Raw genomic sequence first — 10,507 nt, forward strand, 5'->3', positions numbered from 1 at the left:
GAGGGAGAGGGAGAGGGAGAGGGAGAAAGAGAGAGAGAGAGAGAGAGAGAGAGAGAGAGAGAGAGAGAGAGAGAGAGAGAGAGAAGATGGGGTAGCTGGGCCTTCCTGATCCAGTGGCCACACTGATGACAGTCACTTCAGAAGTCCTTCAGCATACACCCACTCTGCGTTCATGGTCTTGGAAGACTCTGCACACATTTTGTTCTTTAAGACCGTGTGTAGAAGTCAACAGGAACCCACCCTGCTTTTTTGGGACAGAATCTTATACCGTAGATCCTGGCCTCAGGAACTCTAGGTTGATAATAAACACCTGAGCTCCTGATCCTTTTCTGAAGCCTTTGCCTCCACCTCCCAAGTACTGGAGTTACAGACATTCATCGCCCGTGTCTAACTCAGAAACTATCCCCCTTTTAATGGAATCAAGGTCTCACTATTAGTCCTGGCTGGCCTGAGACTGGCCTGTGCAAACCAGGCTGGCCTCAAACTTGTGGAGATCCTCCTGCTTCAACCTCTGGAATGCTGGGATTAAGGGTGTGCACACTTCATCTGGCCCTACATTAATTTCTTAACAGTCAATAAAAATAAAGCCCTAATTTTAAGAGTCACATGGGTAGAGCTAGAACCTGGGCTGCCAGGGTCCAAGTCCAAGACTTCTCTAACCCCACCCTGTAGCTCTTTGCTGGACACCACACAAAGCAAATTGAACAGATGTGGTCTCTGCCCTCTGAAAGTTTGGACTCAAATGGTCAGCCAGGATGCTGACAAACATAAAAGAACAAGGTGATTTGTAGTCAACACACGCCAATAGATGAGTGAGTTAACAGGAGAGCTATGTTTATCTGGTCTACTAATATTATTTTAATTCCAGTCAGGCAAAAAGGACAATATTAGTAATACTGAGACAGTTAGGGCTTATCTCAATCTGCCAACTTACTTTTCACAGATGAAAAAATATTTATAGGGGGTGGAGAAACAGTTCAGCACTTAGGAGTACCGGCTGGGTTTGATTCCCAGGACCCATGCAAGCACCAGGCACGCATATAACATAGATATACATGCAGGCAATACACACACACACACACACACACACATATATATATATATATATATATATATATATATATATATATATATATATGGGAGTCTATGAAAGTCAGTATGTGGCTCATACCTTTGATCAGTTTGAGCATTAGGGAGGAAGAGGAAGGCAGATTTCTTTGAGGTTTGAGGTCAGCCAGATCTGCATAGCGAGAACTCTTTCTCCAAAACCAATAAAAAATAAAACAACAAATAAATAAAAAGGAAAGTGGTGGGGAGGAAGGAAGGAAGGATGGATGGATGGATGGATGATGGATCTCTGCCTCCTCTCTTCCCAGTCAGTAACATCTTCAACATTATTCTCCATGCAAGGTCTATAGTGATGGCAAAATGATAGATCAGCTCAATATCTGTTTTAGTGTTGGAGCACACAGTAAAGATTCATCCTTACCTTTGCCAAAAGGCCACTTCCTATAATGGAGAGATAGACTTTTACATTTGAGAGACTTTGGTTCAGTACTAAGAGAAATGCCTTAGGAAATTGGGCCCAAGTTCCTCCTTAGGGTTTGGCCGCGAGGTCTGTCTAAAGCAAAGGGTTCCAAGACCCTTAGACTGCAGTCGAATGTGAATCTTCAAAGAGGCTCACGCACTCTTTTAGGATTAATTGTTTTTATGGCTTGTTTTGTTTTGTTGTAATTGATGTGACATGTGCCCCAGAGGCACACACTGAGGTCCAATTGAGTTTTCTTTTAATTGGAATTAATTAAAGAGGGCAGCTGAGAGGGGCTAGAGTCAGTGCCAAACTCTGTAACCCTAAACCAGCCAACCCACCCAACCGGCTGTACCACCTGAGAAGCATCCGGAAGTTCTCAAGAAGAGACCTGGGAAGCAGGGCAGGAATAGGGGACTGCTAGGGAATTCTGGGCACCTCAGATTTCAACCCCCTAGAGGCCTGACTCTTGAAGGAGAAATTTCGTAGCTGCAAAAAGGGAGAAAGAAGGTCAAAGGAGATAGGTGAGATTACCAAACCTGGGAGCAAGGGGGCTGGAAAAGCAGGGATTGGCGGGAGTAAGAATAAAGGAGGATCTGCGTAACAGGGCCTGGAGAGCAGAGTCAAGGAGGTGGAGCCTGCTTGAGGAGTTGTGGGGGTGGACAACACGTTGCCTGAGGGCTCAGCCTTCAGAGGTATTAATTAAACCCAGACCTGAGGTTGTTAACAAACCTGTGGCAGCTTTTCATAGGAGTTGGGTTAATAACAATAACAATAACAATTAAGTATGAGGAGACCTTATCTGGAGCAAGTTCTTCTTAGAGGTTGTACCAGTCTTTAACTCCCCTGCCCCCTCAGGGCCACATTTCCTAGAAAGTAAATAAGGGTTTAAAAGTATATCTATTGCCTTTGTGCACCTGAGGATGCATCTGGAATCCCTTGCCAGCCCCCAAGGCCTACTGCCTTGGACAGGTGGCTTTGTTCATTACTCAGAATAAAAGCCCAGGATTTAAGACTTCACGGGTGGGGGTTTGGTGGGGGGTTGGGGGAAGTTGGGGAGGGTGTAGGCTGGAGGGATGGCTCAGTCAAAACACTGCTTTTGAGGAGAACTAGAATTTGATTCCCGTCACCCACCACTTGGTAGCTCACAACCACTTGCTTATTCCAGGTCCAGGGTTTCTGAGACCATCTTCTGGTCTCAACAGATACCAGGCACTCCTGGGGCACACATGCGCATACATGCAGACACTCCTGCATACACATAAAATAAAAGTAAACCTTAAAAAAAGAGAGAGATCATAAGCTGTGAAAGTATTCTGAATGGTTTAGTCTCGGAAATGATACTTAAACGAGTAGAAATGGAGACGCTGACACCACAAGATGGCTGGACAAGGCTGATGCGAACGGAAGTCTGTCTGAGACAGTGGGACAAGGCGACGACATACTTGGAGTGGAGAGCCAAGAAGTGCTCTCGGGCGTGTGGGGGTTAGTGGGCTGCAGGGAGAGGTCTGGCTGGCCTAGCACTGAGCTTTTTGTCCTTCAGTTATGATAACCTGGGCCAGACATGGTGGTACACCCCTTTATTCCTAGCACTTGAGAGACAGAGGCAGGGGCAGGCAGGAAAGTCTGTCTTTAAAAAAAAAAAAGAAAAGCCGGGCGGTGGTGGCGCACGCCTTTAATCCCAGCACTTGGGAGGCAGAGGCAGGTGGATTTCTGAGTTCGAGAGTTCGAGGCTAGCCTGGTCTACAGCGTGAGTTCCAGGACAGCCAGGGCTACACAGAGAAACCCTGTCTCGAAAAACCAAAAAAAAAAAAAAAAAAAGAAAAGAAGATAAAAAGATATTGGGATAGGAGGGGTATCAGGCAACTAATCCACAGACCATGGAAGGAAATTTAGAATGAGAAATTGGGGGGGGGGGGGAGATGCTAGACTAGGGGAGCACCTGTAATGGATCTTTAGAGAGAAAGCTTTTGTGTCAATAGAAAGACCAGTCTTGTATATTCAAACCATAGCTTGTTATAACGGATCACATGCTCCAATCTAATGCACAGACGGAGAGAACTGAGGTTATTATCCTAGGCTGCAATGTAGAACATGCTCTGTGCAGCATGCAGGTGGCTTGGTTGATTCCGTTTTGAAAAATGGTCTTTCTGCCGGGCGGTGGTGGCACACGTGTTTAGTCCCAGCACTTGGGAGGCAGAGGCAGGCGGATTTCTGAGTTCGAGAGTTCAAGGCCAGCCTGGTCTACAGAGTGAGTTCCAGGACAGCCAGGGCTGCACAGAGAAACCCTGTCTCGAAAAACAAAAAACAAAAAAAACAAAAAAAGAAAGAAAGAAAAATGGTCTTTCTGTGTAGTTTAGGCTGGGCTCGAACATGAAATCCTTCTGCCTCAGTTGTGGGATTTTACACATATGCGCCATGACATGCAACTAGCACCTGTTTTCAAAAGAAAGCAGAGCAGCAACCTCAATATACTTCAACAGAATGAGTATCCTGCATGCTCTTTAGACCCCAGAGAGCCAGGCTGAAGTGGGGCTTGCCTGTGTGTGTTATGAAACACAGAGCCAGGCAGCAGAACTGTGTTGTGAGACAGTAGGGACCAGTGCCCAACCTTCTGACCACCATCCCTCCAGAACCGTCTTCCTCTCTCCTCTGTGTTACCACAAAGAACTGTATGTAAAGAGGACACTGAAACTTCCTGGACTTGAGTACCAGTTTACCTTGTAAACTGTATCAGAGAACAGAGTTAAGTGTTACTTGGTGAAGCTACAGAATGGAATGTTCTGCTTAATCAAATAACTGGTTAATAATGCACTATTCAACAGGCAGTGCTATTTGGAATAAGCTTATGTTAAACTTACTCATTGTTTGTTTGAAATCTAAATTTCACTGGCCAAGCTCTGTTTTGTTTGACAACCCCGCTGCTAGGCAAACCCCTAGATCTGCACCCATGGGGAACCTAGAGAAGAAAGCAGCAAAGGAAAGAGAACAAGGAGCCTGTTGGTGCCGTAGTAGGAAGTGGTACAAAGGAGATGGCCTAAGGCATGTAAGGGAACCTAGAAAATCAGAACAGGTCACTACCAAATCAGCCAAGTATATATCATCACACCAGGTACCCGGCTGGGACATTACCAAGTCTTCAAATGGCCAAATGTCACCTACAGTGTTCTGGAAATCTCAGGGGGTATTAAATAAATAAATAGCATTAAAGAATTAAATAAGTATCATAGCTGGTAGTGGCAGCTCATGTTGGTAATCCTAGCACTTGGGAAGCTGAGGAAGGAGAATCACCAGGAGATTGAGGCCAGCCTGGGCTACATTGTAGCTCCAGGCAAGCCTTATATATAGAGGCAGGTAGATCTCTGAGTTCCAGGCCAGCCTGGTCTACAGAATGAGTTCCAGGACAGAACTACACAGAGAAACCCTGTCTTGAAATACAAACAAATAAACAAATTGTTTACTCTCTAACACCCAGAACAAATCTCAGCAGAAAGGAGAACAGATTAGGCAGCTTCCAGCCTTTGTTTCCTTACACCAACAGAGGAAGCCAGGCGAGTCATCCAGAGGATTGTAGTGTCACGTGTTCTTCGTGGCAGCGAATCCCTGGTGCTCGGTGTCTCCTTCCTTCCTGTGTTGGTGAGCCTTATTGTGGGTTAGGTTCTGTTTTTAGCACTGAGCATCAAGATATTTGCAGTTTAGTGAATGGTTCCTCCTGTCCTAACTTTCATCATGCTACCCCATATAACCTGAGCAGCTATGGAAAAAGCAAGATATTTTCGTCTGCTTTACAGACGAGAAAACCCTGGTACAGAGAACATGACTCTGAAATGGCATAAAGTCACATTGCCCTTACTGGCAGAGGCAAGAGTGAACTGGGGTAGTCAGAGCCCACACCAGCTTTCGTTTTCCTTTCCCCAAGACATTTTTTTTTTTTTAAAAAATGTGGATATCATGAGTGCCCACATGTATGTATGTGCACCATATGTATACCTGGTGCCCAGAAGAGGGGGTCAGATCCCCTGGAGCTGGAATGATAGCTGATTGTGACTCACCACATGGGTGCTAGGAATAGAGCTCCAATCTGCAAGAGCAGACTACTGAGCCATCCCTCTAGTCCCCACACCAGCTCCCTTAACCACAGTGCTGTGCTACCTGGCACCTCAAGCTTCGCTCAGGTTTCTTCAATGTTTCCTGTCTTGTATGTATAACATAGTGCCTCCCAAAGACCCACATCCACTTTTCCAAACCTGTGAATATGCCACCTTATTTTGCGACAGGGATTTTGCAAAGTGACCGAGTTCAGGGCTTTGGCGCTTAAACTGATTCTAATGGACCTGGTGCCATCCCAGGAGCCATGAAGACAGGGGCAGAAGAGTGCTGGAGTCTGAGATGCAGTTAGGGAAACAGGATTGAAACCATGTGATGCTGGCTATGAAGATGGAGAGGGATGGGAGCTGAGGCTTGTGGGCTGCCGAGAGAAGCAGAAGTGAGCGAGCAAGAGATCGGTTCTCCCCAGAAGCTATCCAAGGGGAGATACCGCTGTCCGCTGCAGCCTAGTGAGGCTTCACATTTGTGTGGTTTTATGCTACCTACAGTGTGTGGCGATTTGCTAGAGCACTCATAGGAAATACATGCAGCTCTCCATAGCTTACATGGGAACCCAAACTATTTTGCAAGACATATTGAGACCTGCCCAAATGTGGGGTCAATTTCACTGCCCCTGACTCTCCCATGCCGTACGTCTTGAACATCTCCAGCATCTGCAACAGACAACGCTCTTCCACCTGGAACACCCTGTCCGTACTTGTTTATCTAACAGAGAGCTGGTCCTTTACATTTCAGCTCAAATGGCTACCTCCTCTGAGAAGCCTTCCCTACTTCCTCAATAGGACCTTGGGTCACTTCCTCTGTGTTCTGCTACATCTGTATTCAGCCTGGTTAAAGCAGGGCCTCCCTGGATTATAAGCTATTTGAGGAGGCTAGGGTTTCCTCCTTCCTCTTTGGTATCCTTTAGCAGCCATAAAATGAAGGCTGCCAAGGACCAGGGCTCTTCCTTGACTACCAGTGTGCCCTGGCCCATCAATATGATACTCTGACTCCATTTTCCCACCAATAGTGTGCCCTGGGTGAACTACTACTTTCTTCTTTAACAAGAGATGAGGATAAAAGAGATGGTGCTTCAGCTTTAAGAAAAAAAAAAAACAAAAGGCGTTGGGCTGGGATGAATTGCAGCTCAACAGGTAGAATCCTTGTCTAGCAAACACAAAGCCATGGGTTTGATCCCCAATGGTGTATCAACTAAGTGTGGTGATGCACGCCTGTAATCCCAGTACTTAGGAAGTGGATCCAGGAGGATCAGAACTCATGAGACCCCACCTCAAAAGAAGGAGAAGGAGTTGGGGAGGCTGATGATGATGATGGGGTTAGAATAATCCAGCAGTCCTCACTGTACATACAACTTCCTCTCCAACTCTCGATTCCTCAGACTGAGACATGATTCTGGAGAGAAGCTTCACTGCAAAGAGCCATACCTGCCATGTTCCTTGTATTGTGAGCATTTACACTGGTCTTTAGTCTCAGGTGAGTTCTTCCATGTTGACAGGTGACAACCCTACAGAAAGCTTTCCGGCATGCTTTAGATTCCCAGTTTCTTCCTAAGGTGCACACTGCTGTTTGGAATTCCCTGGACCGAAGGCTTCCCCACAGGTAATTCAACTCCATGGCATTGTGAAAGATGTCCTCCATCCTCCAGGCTGTCCCCAGGGCTCTCTATGGTGTATCTAAAGGTGTGGATTCTGTCTATCTGGAATCTAACTGATGTTGTATGAGATATTCACCCAGACAAGCTGTGGGCCTTCATTGTGATGGTGGCCACCTTTCAGGGCACATTCTCCTGTGTTTAGTGAGATCCATCAAGTCCTATAATGACTCATCCCTGTGCTCAGTGCTTTAAGGGACTAAAATGAAATGATCTTGTGATCTACACAAACATCAGGTGTGTGTCGTCATATATATCAAATAGTGGGCTGGTGAGATGTTTCAGTGGTTAAGAGCCCTGATTGCTCTTCCAGGGGTCCTGAGTTCAATTCCCAGCTACCACATGGTGGCTCACAACCCAGGGCTTGACCAGCTGAACAAGGTGGTATAAAAGGCCTGAAGCTGATATATATATATATATATATATAATTAGTATGCAGGGCTTGACCAGCTGAACAAGGTGGTATAAAAGGCTTGAAGCTGAGCTGAGGCATGCTGGAATAAAAGCTAGATGGGTGTGAACAACAACAGAGAGGTATCCTCACGTCGGGACTCGATGTTCGATTGCACAGTGAAGCCAAAAGAAAAAGGGCAAGGGAAGGGGGCGGTGAGAGGAAGAGGAAGAAGAGGAAAGAGAAAAGAGGAATGGGAGAAAAGAAGGGAGAAGGGGAGGGGAGGGTCTTGTACACTTGTAATGACCTACCCTTTGGTTTGGAAAACTCCACACTTAGGGCAGCATTTCAGCCATGTTATTTCTCACACCTGCCTCACTGTACAGCTCCACTTTTCAATGTCACCAGGCAGATCTAAGAAGGACTGCTCTCCTGCTCGGCTTCCTGGGCACCGCAGCTTCTCTCTTAGCATTTGAAAGCTATCCCAGCTTCATGACCAGGAATTCTACCCCTGGGCTAAGGTGCCTTGAAGACAGAGTCACCAAGTTGTGGGGAGAGCCCCAGTCACGCACGAGAGGACCGGGAGACCAGTCAAGCATGTTCTGGCTCCCACCTGCCCCCTCGTTATCACATCCTTTCAAAATTATCCATCTGAGCGTTGGTGCTTAAGGAAATGGGGTGGTGATCAGCCCCAAAGGCCACTTGCTTATGTTGGTTTACTGGAGCTGTGCATTCAGAGTAGAGAACGTCTCATAACTTGCCAGGTGGTGTGGGGCAGATAAGAGAAAAGGAGGGATTTGTAGCATCTTGCCTTGGTAAGACAGTTGGAAGCCTTTTCTTCTGATTAGCTTGGTTAAGCATCCACCCAACGTCAAGCAACCACACGAAGAGGAGTTAGAGCCTTCCTTCATGGACAAGTCTCATACAGGAGACCTGCCTACCCCTGTAGCTAAAGCCAAGCACAGCGGATTTCTTTCCCCACCAGATGACTGCCCTACGGGTCAGGGGATAGGAACTGTTACTTCCTTTTTCTTTTTTTTTCTTTTTTTTTTTTTGGTTTTTTGAGACAGGGTTTCTCTTTGTAGCCCTGGCTGTCCTGGAACTAACTCTGTAGACCAGGCACTGTCCTCAAACTCAGAAATCCACCTGTCTCTGCCTCCCAAGTGTTGGGACTAAAGGCGTGCACCACCACTGCCTGGCAATCTGTTACTTCCTAACTACAAAACCCCAGACAGCCTTTGGTCTGTGCTTCCCCGTCCTGGGCTGGAGATTGAACTCAGGTCCTCAAGCTTGTTTAGCAAGTATTTTACTCACCAAGTCCAGTCTCCGAAGGGCTTAAAAAACAAACAAACAGATATTTAGACTCTAATTTTTGTATCTATTTCCTGTATCACTTCCAGAGGATGCTGACTGCAGGAATGGAGGACCTTTTACCACTGCAGAAGAACAATGTGGTGCCTACGGGGACATGGCATGTGAACATTCTCCATTCCTCCCAGCGAGGCACTCTGGACAATGTGAAGAGCCCAGCAAGGGAAAGCTCGAGGAGAGCAAGGTGGGCAGCAGAGCAGGATTTGGGGAAACTGTGAGCACTGCTCTGTCTGACCCTCAGTACATCCGTCTCCATCAGTATCTACCCACCCTGCTCAAGCATGCCCCTTACTCACTCCGTGGCAACTGGCCTATCTTTCCCCCAACGTCAAAAGAGCTAATTCAGCGACTGTCATAGTACTTGGTCCATAGCCTCTATTCTAAATATGCCTGTCAAATTAATTGGCTATAAACATGGAAAGGTTTTTCTTGAAAAGGCGTATGCTGTCGTTCAAATGTTGCCATTACTGATATTTGTGTGCTGAGGATGTGAAGGGACACTATTGGGGACAGGAAGGGACTCTTTGGGGGATAAGGAGAGACACTGTTGGAGACAGGAAAGGGTAGTTTTGGGGATGAGGAGAGACACTGATGGCAGTAAGAATAAAAACCTCTGCCAGGGCCCTGAAAGTTCCCCAGAAGCTCATATTATATCTAATTAGCTTTGAGAGTCCGCTGTGGAGTATCTGGATCACTGGAGAAAGCAAGTAGGTGGAGGTCTTGCAGGCAGACGGGTGTGTTTGATCTGATAGAGTCACAATGAGCCTATGTAGTCTGATACAATGGGAAGCCCAAGAGATGACTTTTGTAGCTCAAGGCTGGATGTTCTAATGAAACTTGCTTGTGTGTGCATGTGTGTGTGTGTGTGTGTGTGTGTGTGTGTGTGTGTAACTCCATAGAACTGGCAGGCTGCTGGCATGGGTAGAGCAGATACAACCACCACCAGGGCAAAGATGTCTCTGGACTCAACTAAGAAGTTCATCAAAGAGAAAGACTTGTCTTTCTCCAGAGAGCCTCCTGAGAGCAGAGATGAATGTATCTCATGTATTGAACCACAGAGCCCAGTAGCCTGCCTTGCTCACAGCAGTTGCTTTACCTTCATGAATGTGTGACTGATGGTGGATCCTGGGAGCGCTTGTGGAGGCTGCTAGGATGCTGCTTATCACCTTCTCTCCTCCAGCGTCCACGGCCTATTCTGTGTTGACCCACTTTCCCTTTAAGCCAGAAGATGGTTCCAGGGGCTGCTACTCTCTAAGTGACAGGCACAGGTAGAGAAAGGGCCTCAGCCAGCAGACTATTGGACCGCTCCCTTCCTTCTCCAGTGGGTGCCCAGTGGGCCAGAATCCATATGTTTTGTAGGATTCCACTCAACCCCTTACCAAAGTCATCAGTCTGCCGTTCACGTTCCCTTCCAGTCCTTCTCCCTTTGATCTGTCTCAGCAAGCAGTGACACATCCCC

At 46.8% G+C, this 10,507-nt stretch overlaps 1 long non-coding RNA gene across 2 annotated transcripts in view; it reads left to right on the plus strand.

Annotated features, from left to right (window-relative positions):
- LOC114610559 overlaps nucleotides 1-9,486 on the plus strand; it is an 11,324-nt gene extending 1,838 nt beyond the window's left edge. The window contains exons 2-3 of one of the 2 annotated variants that reach the window (XR_003709699.1): nucleotides 7,014-7,234; nucleotides 9,078-9,486. This is a non-coding gene — a long non-coding RNA (uncharacterized LOC114610559). The remainder of the gene's footprint in view (nucleotides 1-7,013; nucleotides 7,235-9,077) is intronic. The other variant, XR_003709700.1, reaches the window with a different exon arrangement.
- Nucleotides 9,487-10,507: the final 1,021 nt, after the last annotated feature.

Source organism: Grammomys surdaster, unplaced genomic scaffold (genome assembly GCF_004785775.1).
Source record: "Grammomys surdaster isolate TR1022 unplaced genomic scaffold, NIH_TR_1.0 126048, whole genome shotgun sequence".
Lineage (NCBI taxonomy): Eukaryota > Metazoa > Chordata > Mammalia > Rodentia > Muridae > Grammomys > Grammomys surdaster.